The sequence below is a fragment of the Nicotiana tomentosiformis genome, chromosome 2 (genome assembly GCF_000390325.3).
Source record: "Nicotiana tomentosiformis chromosome 2, ASM39032v3, whole genome shotgun sequence".
Lineage (NCBI taxonomy): Eukaryota > Viridiplantae > Streptophyta > Magnoliopsida > Solanales > Solanaceae > Nicotiana > Nicotiana tomentosiformis.
In genome coordinates, this window is record NC_090813.1 from 26,081,427 (window position 1) to 26,098,239 (window position 16,813).

The window sequence follows — 16,813 nt, forward strand, 5'->3', positions numbered from 1 at the left end:
TTGACTTGGAAATTCGTGACCGAAAAGGAACGGAAAACCAAGTTGCCGATCACTTGTCCAACTTGAAGGAGCTAAAATGAAGGTTGAGATGGAAGATATCATGGAGACTTTCCCCGATGAACAACTGTTAGCCACGAGACTTGTGGAAGAGCCATAGTATGCCGACATTGCAAACTACCTGGCAAGCGATATTGTTCCCTATGAATTGTCTTCTGTGCAGAAAAAAAAGTTCTTTCGTGATTGTCGCATGTATTTCTGGGATGAACCATATTTATTTCAGATTTGTATTGATAACATAATCCGGAGATATATTCCCGAGATAGAACAAGCTTCTGTTTTGTAGGCATGCCATGCTTTGCCTTATGGAGGTCATTTCAGAGGAGTAAGGACAACTGCTAAAGTTTTAGAGTCAGGCTTCTATTGGCCGATGTTGTTTAAAGATGCACACTTTTGGGTAAAGAGCTGTGATGAGTGTCAAAGGACAGGAAATATTTCCCGTCGACATGAGATGCCCATGAACCCAATCCAAGAAGTGGAAGTATTTGATGTATGGGGACATTATGGGACCATTTGTTAGCTCATACAACAACAAATATATACTAGTAGCAGTGGACTATGTCTTGAAATGGGTAGAAGCTGTAGCACTCCCAAAAAATGTGTGATGATCCAAAGGGTTATCTTTAAATTTAATAATTAATTATATGTTCTAGGACCTCAAAAAGCACTATTTATCATTCCTCGACTTGCATGCGCAGTCCGTATAATTTTTCGGAAAGTTTTTGTGTGAAAAATGGATTAAAATGTGAAATAGAGCTTTAAAACTCAACTGAGTTGACTTTGGTCAACATTTTGAGCAAACGGACTCGGATCAGTATTTTGACAGTTCCGGTAGGTCTGTATTGTGATTTGGAACTTGGGCGTATGCCCGGAATCGAATTCCGAGGTCTTAGCCCGAGATATGGACTTTTGATGAAAAATTAAAAGTTTGAAAGCTTAATGATTTTTAAGAATTTACTGATGTTGGATTTATTGACACCGGGTCCGTATTTTGGTTTTGGAGCCCAGTATGGGTCCACTATAATATTTATGACTTGTCTGCCAAATTTGTTGAGAAACGGAGTTGATTTGACGTGATTCAGACGTCCGGTTGTGAAAATATAAGTTTTAAAGTTTTCTTAAAAATTTCATTCGATTTGGTGTTTAATTCGTAGTTCTAGATGTTATTTTGGCGATTTGATCGCGCGAACAAGTTCGTATTATGTTTTAGGACTTGTGTGTATGTTTGGTTTGAAGTCCCGAGGGCTCGGGTGAGTTTCGGGTAGGCTACGGGATGATTTTGAACTTAGAAAATCTGGTTTTTGAGCTTCTACTGTCATCTGGTGTATTGTGCTTCGCGATCGCGAAGAGGAAATTGTGAGCCGTGAGTTTTACCCTTCACGTTTGCGAAGATAGACATGCGAACGCGGAAGGTTAGCTTCCAGTGCACTGCGAACGCGGGGACCAAGTTGTGATCGCGTAGAAGGAATGAGGCAGAAGCTGAAGCACTGAATTTGTGCTACGCGATCGCATAAGCCTGTACGCGATCGCGTAATGTTGAGAAAATGTTCTCTGCGATCGCATGGCCATTTACGCAATCGCGTAGAGTTAAACGAACCTGGGCAAAAGTTGTTCTACGCAATCACGAACGAATTTCCGCGATCGCGATGAGTAAAAATCTGGACGAACAGAACTTAAGTTCTAGAAATAGGCTTTCGTCCCATGTTCAACCATTTTTCATTTTTGAGCTCGGGTAAGGCGATTCTTGGGCGATTTTTACGGGAAAATATTGGGATAAATATTCCTTATCCTATATTGATTATATTTCATGATTCCATTCTCATTTATATCATGAATCTGTAAAATTTTGGGAGAAAAATCAGATTTTTATAAAATCTTCCAAAAACAAAAATTTAAGATTTGAAGGTTCATTTGACATCGGAATTTGATAATTTTTATATGGTTGGACTCGTCTCGAAATGGGTGTTTGGATTTCGTAATTTTTTCCAAGATTTGAGACGTGGGCCCCACTGTCAATTTTTAAAGTGAATTTCGGATTTTATCCGAAAAATTAGTAAATTCATATGGAATTAATTCCTATAATTCGTATTGGGTATCTCAAATTGTTTGTGAATAGATTTAACGCTTTTGGGGACAAATTCAAAAGGAAAAGTTGTGGTCGAGTAATTGATTAAAATTGCAAAGGGAGGTAAGTGTCGTGGTTAACCTTGAATTGAGGGAATAGAACCCTTAAATTATTTGTTATGTGAAATGCATGCGAACGACGTATAGGCGAGGTGACGAGTGTCTATACATCGTCAAATTAATTGTTTGCATAATTATTTGAAAATCATAAATTATTCTAAGACACGGATTAATTATTATAATAATTGTTTCTCCTATTCTTTGTCAAATATTAATTGTTGAATTCCTGCAATAATTGTTACATGCTTATTTGATTTATGTGTCTTAATTGTTACTTGACATTTAGCATATTAAATATTAAACTGCCTATTTTCTCCCTGATTTCCAAAATAAATTGCTACTTTTCATTATCTGTTTCATAAATAAATCATAATTATTGTATGCTTATTGTCTTATAATTTCATATTAATTGTTGTATTTATTGGGGTAATTTTTTTAATAAGAATTGGTAAATGAATATATTGGGGGATCGGGTTGCACAACGCAACAAACTTATTAAAAGTCCATATTGGGAGATCGGGTTGCACGCCACAACAGACTTGTTTAAAAGTCCATATTGGGAGATCGGGTTGTACGTTGCAACAAACTTTTTCAAAAGTCTATATAGACTTGACTAAAATGAATATATTGGAGAACTGAATATGAATATATTGTGGAAGCGTGTTGCACGCTACAACGGAAATTGATGGAAATAATAATTGGTTATGACTGCTGAATTGGCTTCAACTGTTAAAATGAGTTACCTGATTTATTTATATTATTGTTGTTATTACTATTATTGCGTACAGGTTAATGTAAGTGACCTGCCTTATCCTCGCCACTACTTCGTCGAGGTTAGGCTCGGCACTTACCAGTACATGGGGTCGGTTGTACTAATACTACACTCTGCACTTCTTGTGCAGATTTCGGAGTTGGTCCCAGCGACGTACCATAGACTTTCTCAGGTTTCAGTTATTCAGAGGACAGCGTACGCAGTTCTGAAGTCCCCGTCTACTTTACTTTAGTTGTGTGTTTGTTTTCAGACAGCTTTATTTTATTCAGACCTTTATTTGTATTATTCTAGAAGCGCGTGCACTTGTGACACCAAATTCTGGGATGGAATTTAGACATCGTTATTATTATGGATTATTCACTATATTTCAAACTTACTTCCGTATTTGTTTCTTTGTTATTAATTAATTAAAAATTATTTTAAAATGGTTAGTATTATTCTAACGTTGGCTTGCCTAGCAAGTGAAATGTTAGGCGCCATCACAGTCTCGAAGGTGGAAATTTCGGGTCGTGACAAAATGATGCAAAGGGAGTTATTGGCTTTCTAAGAAAAAATATCTTCACCCGATTTGGAACTCCAAGAGCGATCATTAGTGATGTAGGAAATCACTTCTGCAACCGAGCCTTCGCAAAGTTGCTGGAAAAATATAGCGTACGCCATAAGGTTGCCACTCCGTATCACCCACAAACAAGTGGTCAAGTTGAGGTGTCAAACAGAGAAATCAAGAATGTTTTGACCAAAACTGTAAATGCTACTCGGACTGATTAGGCAAAAAAATTGGATGATGTACTATGGGCCTACCGCACTGCATTTAAAACTCTGATTGGTATGTCACTGTACAAATTGGTGTTCGAAAAGGTGTGTCACTTACCGGTGGAGCTAGAGCAAAGAGCTTTTGGGGAATTAAGACAATTAAATCTTGACATGGAGGCCGCTGGTATGAGTAGAGTCACAGAACTTCATGAACTCGATGAGTTCTGTTACCATGCTTTTGAAAGCACCAGGCTGTACAAGGAAAGGATAAAGATCATGCATGACAAGCATATTCAAGAGAGGATTTTCAAACCCGAAGATGTCGTGTTGTTGTATAATTCAAGATTGAAAGTATTTTCGGGTAAGCTAAAATCTAGATGGTCGTGACCATTTAGAGTGGTGCAAGTACTCTTAAGTGGAGCTGTAGAAATTGAATCCGAGGATAGAACGAACAGGTTTAGAGTTAATGGGCAAAGGTTGAAACATTACCTTGGCATGAATGAGGAAAATATTGTATCGGTGATTCATTTGCAGGAGCCTCAATTGTTGAGTGAACCTTAAGTTTGATCGCATGCGTCGTACTGCGACGTTAAATCAGGCGCTCATTGAGAGGCAACCCAATTCGTAGTTTATTTTAGCTTAACTATAAATTTTCGTTTGTTTTATGCACTAACAAGTTTTTAATTAAATCTTGGTGTCTGAACAGGTAATGGAGGACGATGGAAAGTTATGGCGCTTGGAGTTGTTCATGAAATGAAATAAAAATTACATGCGTACGCTCCAAACAACGTTGCGTACCTCGCGACACCCAGTTTAATGCACAACGCACCTGGAAGCAAACCTCGCATCGGTAACATTTCACCTTGCGGCACAGCTTGTATCGCCTGCTGTTCAGCGTGATTTCCAACTCACATCGCCCAGTTTTCAGCGCATTATAGAGCTCGCCCAACGAGGGTTATAGCGAGACCAATCTCGCGGCAGCCTCGCGTCGCAAGGAAAATAGCGAGCAAATCCTGTTGTTAAGCCTCGCGTCTCCTTCTTCGCAGCTCGCTAAGGAGCTCACGTCGCCAGGTAAGTTTCTCGTGTCGCCGGGTTCTCAGTATGCGTTAGAGATAGCCTCGCATGGTCCTTTGCTCGCTGAAATCCTCGCCAGCCATGTTTCTTACTCGCTATTGGTTTCATTGGCCATTCCTCATTTTTGCTGTAAAACTCAGCTTCAAAGATCGCCATGAACCTCACATCCTATTGTCCAGTGCCCGCTTGGGAGCTTGCCCAGCAAGATATGGCGTTAGCCTCGCGTCACACGGGTAATCGAAAGGTACAGCTCGCATTAGCTTCGCGTCGCGCGGGTTATCACGATGTCCAGTTCGAGTTTGCTTTGCGTCGTACGAGTTATCGCGAGGTAAGTTTTCTTTGATTTTCAATACCTCGCATCAGACCTCACCCAGCCAGAAAATCAGCTCGCTATGGACCTCGCATAGCATGGGTTGTAGCGAGGTCTACCTCACAGCAGCCCTCGCGTCGCCAGCGTTTCCGCGCGATAAGAAGCTCGCGTCGCCTGCTTCTAAGATCGCTAAGTATTTTGCCTCGCCAGGTAACGTGCTTTAATATTTTTTAAACTTAGTTTTCTAACTTGTTTATATTAAAACATCACTTTGCTTTCTAACCTCTTTCTGTTAAAACACTATACAAACACACATACCTCACTCTACAGAATACACTGCTCGTCCCTTTTCCCTTCCCCTCACACACAAATTTCATTGAAGACCTTGCTCATTATCTCTTTCAATCACTTGGGACCTTATTTGAAGAACACTTCAATCCTCCTAAGCATCTAAGGTATGTTTCTAACTCTCTACTCTATCCAAAATTCGAATTTAGTTAAAGAAATGCAATTCCACCATTTTTGTGTATATCTTCAAAGTAACACTATGCTTGCTCGCCCTAATCCCATAAACCCCATATGATTGGTATTGTTGTTGTGTAAAAGGGTGATAATATGAAATCCCCAAGCTGATTTAGGGAGGGTGGGCAATCCCTCATATCTACAATTAATTTGACAACACTAGTGCACGCTAAGTGTTTGTCAAAATGCCTCAAAGGCATTCTTGGCCCAAATGGAGTTCTACTCTTCGGGATTGTAATGACTAATATTTTGTTGCATTTCAATACTCCAAATTGCAAGTTTAGGCGGGCTAAACAGTAGCAATATGCATAGCAATTGTGGTAAACATCATTTTGCGATTGTTTTATTCTCATGCTAAAATAAATAGGTGAAGTCTGAGTAGCCTCAAAATGGTTGAACATCATGTAGTGAACTCTTAAGTGTGGGGCCATAAGACCATGTTTTGAATTGATTCATATGTTTTATCACTGAGGAACAATCACTTATGTAGGTACGACTATGCCTCCTAAAAAAGATGATGGTAAAGGCAAGGGCAAGGCTATTGTTCCGACGAAGGCCAAGGCTTCTTCCAGACCTCCACAGAAAAAGAGAAAAGGTGGGGAGGACACTTCAAGCCAAATTGAAGGGTTGCAAGCAGTTGCAGCTATAGCAGCCACACGCTCACAACCTGAGGGACAACAAGAATTTGGACTGAAGAGCATACCTCAATTTTCCAAGGCTTGGTACAAGCTTTGTCGGCCGAGACAAATACATCCCGAGTCATCTATTCATGAGCGGCACCTACAAGCTAAGTAACACTCAATTTGGAAAGGTATTCATGACCTTGGCTTAAGCTATGTGTTCAGAAACACCGGGGATATAAATGTCAACCTTGTTCGGGAATTTTGTGCCGGTTTTGATCCTAATGATCTTGAGAAGCTGGTGCCTATTAGAGGTAGGTTGATCGATTTTTTGGCAACAGCTATATGTAAGTTTTTGGGAGCTCCGGATGTTCCACAACAACCCTTGGAGAACTTCATCACTCGTCCTACATATCCGGCATTGAGACACACTCTCTGTGGTGTCAATTCTATGGCTGCTTGGGTTCGTGACAAGAAGACCCAATGCCATAAGAAAATTTCCTAAGAAAAAAAAATGAAGCCGGAAGCTCAGGTATGGCTGAAATTGATCAACACACGACTATTACCATGCAATCATGAGACTCTTATAAGTCGTGAAAGGATATGCGTGTTGTACTTCCTCATGACTAGCCAGAAAGTGAATGTGGGCCACTTAATACGCTACCAGATGTCCGAGGTGAGAAAAAGAAAGTGCATTGACAGATTGTCCTTTGCCAACATGTTGACTCAGTACCTACGCAAAGAGGAGGTGGAGGAGGAGCGAGATTTTGATAAAGTCATTCCACCACCCCTTAGACTATTGTACATCACAAGAATACGGGTGAAAAAGGAGAATGACATAGCCACAATGATAGGTGCTGAGCACAATGCTCGAGATGACAGCTTTATGGCACATCTATATGGGATGATAGACTTACAGCTCAGGATTAGGGGAAGACCGGCCACTACTGAGGAGAGGGCCACTTTGGAGGAGCGTTATCCGCTAAAGCCTCATGTGCAACAGCTAGTTAGGCTTGGCGATGGGCAGCGACTCCTAGATGATGAGGATGTCAACACACCAATATGTTCTGAGGCAAGCCAGAGCAGTCCGACGAGGATGATGATGATGATGCCGAGGGAGAAGAGGATGAGGACTGGACATGTGAAGATGGAGCCTTCGATGATAAGGGCGAAGACGATGTCTGATTAGGGAGTTTTTCCAACCACCTTACATGTTTTATTTTGTTTATGAATTTATATATGCATTGAGGATAACACATGATCTAAGTGTGGGGTGGAAGGTATTCCCCGTCATTTGTAAATATTAGATAAACTAATTAGTTTGTGTGTTTAATGTTTATGTTATTTTCATATTTACCCTTATTTAATATTTTAAAAAAAATTAATAATAATTAAAAAGAATTAAATGACTGGACATTTCCTGAAGATGGATCTCTTAGGCAGTTTTCTTGAGGGACATAAGTCTAACATATATATATATATATATATATATATATATATATATATATATATATATATATATATATTATTGTAGATGATTGTAGATAGTAATAATCCCTCGTAGTTTTTCTTTGTGCATCGGTTCTTTTCCACGGGATGTAGTTGAACCGGGCAGTAGTTTTTATTTTCTCTTTAGATTATAATAGAATTTAGGGAATAAAAGAAAAGAAAAAAATGATAAGAAATGCTAGGCGCCTTTGACTAATTTTATAGTAGCATATTTAGGCTCTACCATATGTAGTACCTTTCCTATGGTTTGAAAATATTTATTATGCCTTGTTGAGTAATAACATGTTTATTGATACCTATATTTCATTTTCTTGGCTTGTGTCACTTTGTGTTTGATGCTTAATATTTTGTGGCTATGTGAATACTTGCAATTGTTTGAGAATAGGAATGGAGCCGTCCTTAGTGAGTCATGTGCCATGTGTGGTGAGAAATTATATAGTCACTGTCATTGCATTAGAGTCTAGAACTTACCCGGCATGTGAATTAAAGAGAAATTGTAGGTTTTGCTCGGTTTGAAAAATGACATTAGGTTTTCTTTGATTTGTTTGAACTTAATTCTTATCACAATAAAATATTATCCCTAGTCAACCCTTTTGAGCCTATAAACTTTTATTTGGCAACTACATTACAAGCCTATACCCCTTTGTTCTTAATTATCATTGTTTTGATCCTTTTACCTCTTAAAGTACTTTAATTGTAAAATGAGCAGTAAAAGAAGTAAGGATGAAACTTGGGTGGCTTTTGAGTGAAATCAATGTCACGACCCAATTTAGGATTATTGACCGACACTTAGGAGCAAGTGCCCCAAGTAAGCCTCATTGGTATTTTACAGAAAAACGGACAGAGTTTTTCCTGTTTTTGGGCTATCCAAAAAATTTTCCTTTCTCAAAATCAACAACCAACCATCCTAATATCAAACCAATAACCGACAACTTATCAATTAACCAAAACAAATCTCCACCATTACTAATCAACCCACTAACAATCAGAAATACTAATTTATCTCCAATTTCGATAAGATAGTGCAATACTCATCATAAGTCTATAATAACGAAAGGATACTCATGGCGCTAAAAGAATGACTATAGAGCGACTCTAAGAGTTCAAAGAAAAGACCATAACAATAAATAAAATCTCCACTCACGCGAACAAGTGCGAGGCTCACTAAGAACTATCAACATGTGTGCTCTAATTAACAAAATCCTCGCTCTCGTCAATTGTTGTCTCTATAAAAAAGAATTAGCGGGGAATGAGTCGCTAGCTCAGTGAGTATTAACACTTAACCACAACTGTTTTTAATGGGGACAAGTCAGAAAACATGCTAGTATATCAAACAGAAAATAACATGAGAATGCCCTTTCAAAAACAATAAATTATTTTCAGTCTCGTCATATTTTTCTTGTAGTATAATGCAATTAACAATTCAATAATAAGCTCGGTAACCACTGTATAATATCAATATTCATATTTGGGAGGTTTCAATGAACGGATTATGTAATCGGTATAACTGTGGACTTCTTCGCAAGAAGTCAAATATAACAATAGTCCTTATTCGAGGAAAATCGGTAACGGTATGCTAGTTCTACCTTCCCACTAGCGAGGGCTATAATGGTAATCGGTAATTACAAGGTGCACCAGGTCTAACGAACCCGCCGTTAGCTACGGGATCCTTCAATGTCTACTTCCATTATACTTGTCTCTGTAATCCGTATATACTTGTAAAAAATATTTTAAAACAATATAGGGCATTTCGGTTCTTATCAAATCATATAATTTTATTTCGATAACAGTAAATTCAAGTAACGGTAAAACAAATCTAGTGACAACGGCAATATTTAAAACAACGGTAATCATCTCAAATAACTATTTCGGTATCATATCGAGTAAAAAACTTGTCCCACATGCAACTCAAAATAATCGGTAACATATTTATATTAAAAATCATGTGTAAATCATGCAAGTTATGAAAACACAAATTGCAGTAAGATTACTACTTACAGTACTCGTGCTGAAATATCAAATGCTTCACCTCGAGCAATTCATACAAATTCCTCCAATCAATCTATAATTATATAATACCGATCTCATGTTAATTGCCTCATTTAGGCTAAATCCATCACTAATTTAGAATACCCAATCCTCCGAGTTTTATATTTTATCATCAATTCGCCGAATTATATTTACCCATTCTATGAGTAATTTAAATTAGTCCAAAATCTTTTAAATAAAAAGGTATTTATATGGTTTATTCCCCGTACTGTTCAATTTCCTTAACCGTGTGCATAAATTGAAACTGAAATAACATTACTGTCCATAATATTCCTTCTTAATTGGTACTTATCTTTTATGCTCAATACTAGACTTACCACATTCAAACCCAATTCGATATTGTTATTGCAATACAGTTAAACACCAAAACTCAATCCTTGTACCCTAACTTAATTTACACCTAACAAAGATCATATATAATGAGACTAGTTTAAGTACAAATACATAAATACCCTTCTTTTTCCAAGTGAATTTATCCTACCTTTGACCAACTTTCAATTGCCTAATTTGCCCAGAATAACTTTTATTGGTATTAAATTTCTTATACCTTGTGAAACCCTTTAAATATATAAACTGAGACAAAAGAATTACCAGAAGAAAAGAACCCGGATGAGAAATTCGAGTATTACCCGAAAGAACCAGTGCGTATTTAAAATTTCTCAAGGTTTGGTTCCAGCTTTTTCTTCTTCTTCTTCTTCTCCTTTTGAAATTTTTTTTTCGGCGTTTCTGAAGCTTCTGCTTCGGTGTAGCAGCTAACCCCCCTTTTGCCCTTTCTTTTCTTTTGGCAAATGGGCTTCGGCCCTTTTGCTTTACTCTTTTTTTTCTTTTTTTTGATTTGTTTTTTTATAGTTAGTTTCTTATTATTATTATTATTATTATTATTATTATTATTATTATTATTATTATTATTATTATTATTATGCTAATGACCAATACACCCTTATAAAAAAAATATGGTATTACATTCTCCCCACCTTATGAAATTCGGTCCCCGAATTTAACTAAAGTACGTACCTGTAGAGTGAAACAAATGGGGGTACTTGACTCGCATAGCATCTACTATTTCCCAAGTAGCTTCTTCAACGGTATGATTTCGCCATAAGACTTTTACGAACTCAATTTTCTTTGACCGTAATTTTCTTACTTGCCTATCAACAATAGCCATCGGCTCCTCCTCGTAAGACAACTTCTCATTAATCAGTATAGTAGGTACTTCAAGTACTTGAGATGAGTCTGATATACATTTTCTTAGCATTGAGACGTGAAACACTGGATGAATAAAAGACAACTCAGAAGGAAGTGCCAAACGATAAGCCACAACTCTCACTCGGTCTAGTATCTCATACGGTCCTATAAACCTGGGGCTCAACTTGCCTCTTTTCCCAAACCGCATCACATCTTTCATAGGGGAGACTCGTAGGAACACTTTGTCCTCAATTGTGAACGCTAAATCTCTTCTTCTCTTATCAGCATAAGAATTTTGTCTGCTTTGAGCTGCAAGCAATCTCTGTCTGATCAACTAGACCTTGTCCATAGCTTCTTGTACTAGGTCAGGTCCCAATAAGTTAGTCTCACCAGCTTCAAACCATCCGATTGGAGAACGACATTTTCTACCATATAATGCTTCGTACGGTGCTATTTGAATACTGGACTGGAAGCTATTGTTGTAAGCAAATTCAGCTAAAGGTAGATAAGCGTCCCAACTACCTCCAAACTCAAGAATGCAAGCTCTCAACATATCCTCCAAGATCTGTATAGTACGTTCAGACTACCCATCTGTTTGTGGATGAAATGCAGTACTAAGATCTACTCGTGTACCCAATGCTTCTTGAAAAGATTTCCAAAAGCGTGAGCTAAATTGTGATCCTCTATCAGAGATGATGGATATTGGAACTCTATGAAGTCGGACAATTTCGTTCATAAATATCTGTGCATATCTTACTCCACTATATGTAGTCTTCACTGGCAAAATATGTGCTGATTTCGTCAATCGATCTACAATCACCCATATAGAGTCATAACCTCTAAGGGTTCGTGGTAGCCCGGTGACAAAATCCATAGTAATTCTTTCCCATTTCCACTCTGGAATCTTAATTTGTTGTAACAGTCTTGCGGGTCGCTGATGCTCAGCCTTGACCTGCTGACAAGTCAAACAACTAGAAACAAAGTTAGCAACATCTCTCTTCATACCTTCCCACCAATAGAATTGCTTTAGGTCATGATACATTTTTGTGGATCCAGGATGTATAGTGTATATAGAGTTGTGGGCTTCTTCAAGAATAGCATGTCTCAACCCATCTATGTCTGCTACACATAGCATGTCACCCATTCGAAGCACACCATCACTTTCAACAATCATATCCTTGCTTTTACCAGCTAAGGCCTCATCTCTGTATTTGCATAATCGCTCATCCTCATATTGGGTGGCCTTAATGCGCTCAACTAATGAAGACTTAACTTGAGCACAAGCCAACAATGCCTCTGAATTTCCGATACTAAATCTGATACCTATATCTTCTACTCTCTGAATATCTTTGGTCAAAAGTCTCTTTGCAGGAGCTATATAACTAAACTCCCCATAGATTTTCTGCTCAATGCATCAGCCACCACATTAGATTTTCCAGGATGTTACAAAATAGAACATTCATAGTCTTTGAGTAGTTCCATCCACCGACGCTGCCGAAGATTCAGATCTCTCTGCTGAAAGATATACTTCAGACTTTTATGGTCAGTATAAATCTCACAAGTCCATATAGGTAATGCCTCCAAATTTTTAGAGCAAATACCACTGCAGCCATCTCCAAATCATGTGTAGGATATTTTTGCTTGTGCGTTTTAAATTGTCTCAAAGCATAAGCTATAGCGCGACATTTTGCATGAGAACACATCCTAATCTCACCCTCGAGGCGTCACAGAATACTGTAAATCCTCCAGAACCTGATGGTAAGGCTAATATTGGTGCAGTTGTCAAACATGTTTTGAGTTTTTGAAAGCTCTGTTCACATTCCTCCGTCCACTGAAACTTGCATTTTTCTGTGTTAGCTTGGTCAGCGGTGCTGCTATTCTGGAGAAATCCTATACAAAACGCATGTAATAGCCTGCCAAACCTAAAAAGCTACGAATCTCTATAGGAGAAGTAGGTCTGGGCCATTTCTGCATAACTTCTGTCTTCTTAGGATCTACCATAATTCCATCTTTGGATATAACATGCCCCAGAAATGCTACTGAGTCTAGCCAAAATTCATACTTTGAGAACTTAGCATAAAGTCGATGTTCTCGCAATGTCTGCAACACAATCCTAAGATGATTCTCGTGTTCTCCTTGGCTACGAGAATATACCAGGATATCATCAATAAATACTATTATAAATCTTTCCAAAAACGGCTTGAATACCCTATTCATTAAATCCATGAATACAGCTGGAGCATTAGTCAGTCCGAAAGGCATCACAAGAAACTCATAGTACCCGTATCGAGTTCTGAAAGCAGTCTTAGAAATATCTTCATCTTTGATTCTAAGTTGATGATAACCAGAACGGAGGTCAATCTTTGAAAAGTGGGCAGCTCCTTGTAACTGATCAAACATGTCATCTATACGAGGCAAAGGATATTTATTGCGTATTGTTATCTTGTTCAACTCCCTGTAGTCAATGCATATTCTCAGGGATCCATCTTTCTTCTTTACGAACAGTACTGGTGCACCCCATGGAGATATACTCGGTCTGATAAAAACCTTATCTAACAAATCATGCAGTTGTTGTTTTAGATCCTTCAACTCTGCTGGTGCAATCCGATATGGCGGTATTGATATGGGTTGTGTGTCAGGTGGCAAATCAATACCAAAATCTATTTCTCGTACTGGAGGCAATCCTGGTAATTCCTCAGGAAATACATCAAAAAATTCTCTTACTACTGGTACATTTTCTATACTAATTGTTTCCTTTCTTGTGTCATTTACAGTAGCTATGAGACCCTAGCAACCTTTCTAGCAGTCGTTGAGCCTTCATAAAAGATACAAATTTGCAATTCTCTTGAACCTGACCCCTTTTTAGAATAAAACTGGGTTCGTTTGGTATCTCAATGTCACGACCCAAAATCTAACCATGGTCGTGATGGCGCCTATCGTGTTACAAGGCAAGCCTATTTTCCAAAATATTACTACTAAATCTATTATAAGAATTAAATAAAACAATACTAATATTTGAATTTATCATAAACTAAATCAACTCTAAATATAATATAGAAAATACGAAAACGAGCCCCAAACATCGGGGTGTTACTAAGTCATGAGCGTCTAAAACTATGAACTAAGATAGATAAACTGTCTAACTGTCCAAAAAAAGAAATGACAAGAGGAGTAACAAGGTCCTGCGGACGCTAACAGCTACCTTGCAGTCTTCAAAGATAGCCGGCCTGAACTCAACTACCGCCGCCTTCTAACTCACCTGGATCGGCACATAAAGTGTAGGGTGTAGTATGAGTACAACCGACTCAGTAGTAACAGAAATAACTAAGGAACTGAGTAGTAGTGACGAGCTAAGTAGAACAATTCGATTATTTCTTTATCACAATTTAAAATAAACAGAAATAAACAGGTAAATTCCATCAATTCAATAAATCCTACAAAGAAATTAACGGGTAAAATGCAGCAACAATAAAAGCAATGAATCCTCACAGCAATGTCACTCTATCACTCAGCACTCGGCTCTCGGCACTCATATTCAACACTCAACACTCAATAGGTACTTGCACTCACTGGGGGTGTGTACAGACTCCGGAGGGGCTCCCAAAACCCAAGCGCTAAGCACGGACAGCTCACGTGCCATAATATCAATACCTGGATCCGCACGGTCAGCTCACGTGCTACGCGGACAATTCACGCGCTATGGTATCAATACCTGGACCTGCACTATCAGCTCACGTGCTACGCAGACAGCTCATGCGCTATGGCATTAATATCCTCACAACCAGGCCCTCGGCCTCACTCAGTCATGTACCTCTCTAGCCTCACAATGCACCACCAATAAGGAGACACAACCGACATCAAGTATCACAGCATATCAGCAAAATAATAGAGACTGAGGTAAACATGTACAATAATTTCTATGAGTGAGTACAAATAATGTGAGCATGAATAAAGCCTAAGCATGATCTCTAACATGAAGGCAGACAAGTTCAACAATAAGTAACTACATAAATAAAGATGATGGCTATGAGGCCTCACGGGACGGACCAAGTCTCAATCCCTCGCGGTGCAAACCCACACTCCCATCACCTAGCGTGGGTATTACCTCCAAACAATCACGTGATATCGAATCTCCGGGTTTATACCCTCAAAGCCAGAGTTAAAACTGTTACTTACCTTAACAGCGTAAAATCCTACTTCGAGATGCCCTCGTCTCTGGACTCAGTCTCCAAAAGCTTCAAATCTAACCATAATCAGATTAATACCATCAACATAGGCTAACGAATCGAATTCCACAATAAAAACTATAAAATATGCCAAAAATCCGAAAACCGACCAAAATCTTGCCCCCGGGCCCATGTCTCAGAACCAGTCAACAATGGCAGAATCAAAACCCTCATCCTCTCCCGAGTCTAACCATATAAAATTTATTAAAATCGGACTCTGTTTGGTCCCTCAAATCCCTACCTAAAACTCTCCAAAACTCAAGCCCCAACTCCTTCAATTTCACTTTGAAATCATCAATCAAATCCCAAAAACGAAGATGGATTCATGAAATATAACCAAAACCGAGTAGAGAACACGTACCCAATCCCTATGATGAACATTTTCTCCAAAATCGCCTCAATCCGAGCTCCCCAACTCAAAATATGACCTAATGAACAAACCCTTGTTTTATATATTTTTCTGCCAGTTATTCTGTCTCGTTTCTCATGCCAAACGATCTCGAAACTCATTTTTATGCCTTTACTGGATTCCTTGTGAAATCCTAGTCAATTTAGGCTTTTGAATATTTGTGCAGATTTTTAAATACGCCGTCAGTGGCAATTTCGTAATTAATCTAAAAAAAATCTGGCAACCTAATTCTTAGTAAAATGACCATAAAATCCTCATACGATGTCCAAATTCGACGATTCTTTTTACTACAGGTTTGTGATTATGATACGGATCTAATTTTTCAATCAAAAAGGAAATCAGAGCTCATTTGTTCAATATGATATCATTTATGCTTGAAGAAACGGCATCGAAACATAAGAAAAACGAGCGCAACACAACCCAAACCATCCGAAACTCACCCGAGGCCCTCGGGAGCTCAACCAATAATTCCAAAAAGTCATATATCACTACCCGAACTTAGTCGAACCTTCGGAACCCCCAAAACAACACCAAATCAACCTCGGATTCAAGCCTAAGAACTTCTAAGCTTCCAACTTTCGCCAATTCAAGCCTAATTCTACCACGGACCTCGAAATTACATTCCGGACACACTCCTAAGTCTAAAATCACCCAACGAATCTAATCGAATCATAAAAATCCAAATCCGAATTCGTTTACTCATAAGTCAACTTTTGGTTGACTTTTCTAACTTAGCTTTCTAACTAAGAGACTAAGTGTTTATTTCACTCCAAAACTACTCCGAACCCAAACCTACCAAATCGATACAACTCAACACAGCTGAACAACACATAAATAAGCATAGATGGGGGAAATGGGACTATAACTCTCAGAACGAACGACCGGGTCATTACACTCAAACTTGACTATCTTTGCATGACAATCGACGATAGTATAGCATAAAAATAACCAATCCATTCCCATCAGCATGTCAAAGTCAATCATATCAAGTACAATAAGGTCAGCTAGAGTATCTCTACCCTCAACCCGAATCTGACAAGCACAATACACGTATTCAGCTAATAGAGACTCTCCAACAGGAGTAGCAACTAGAAAAGGGTCATTCAATAGCTCAGGTTGTCTACTAAACCTCAAAGCAAAGTA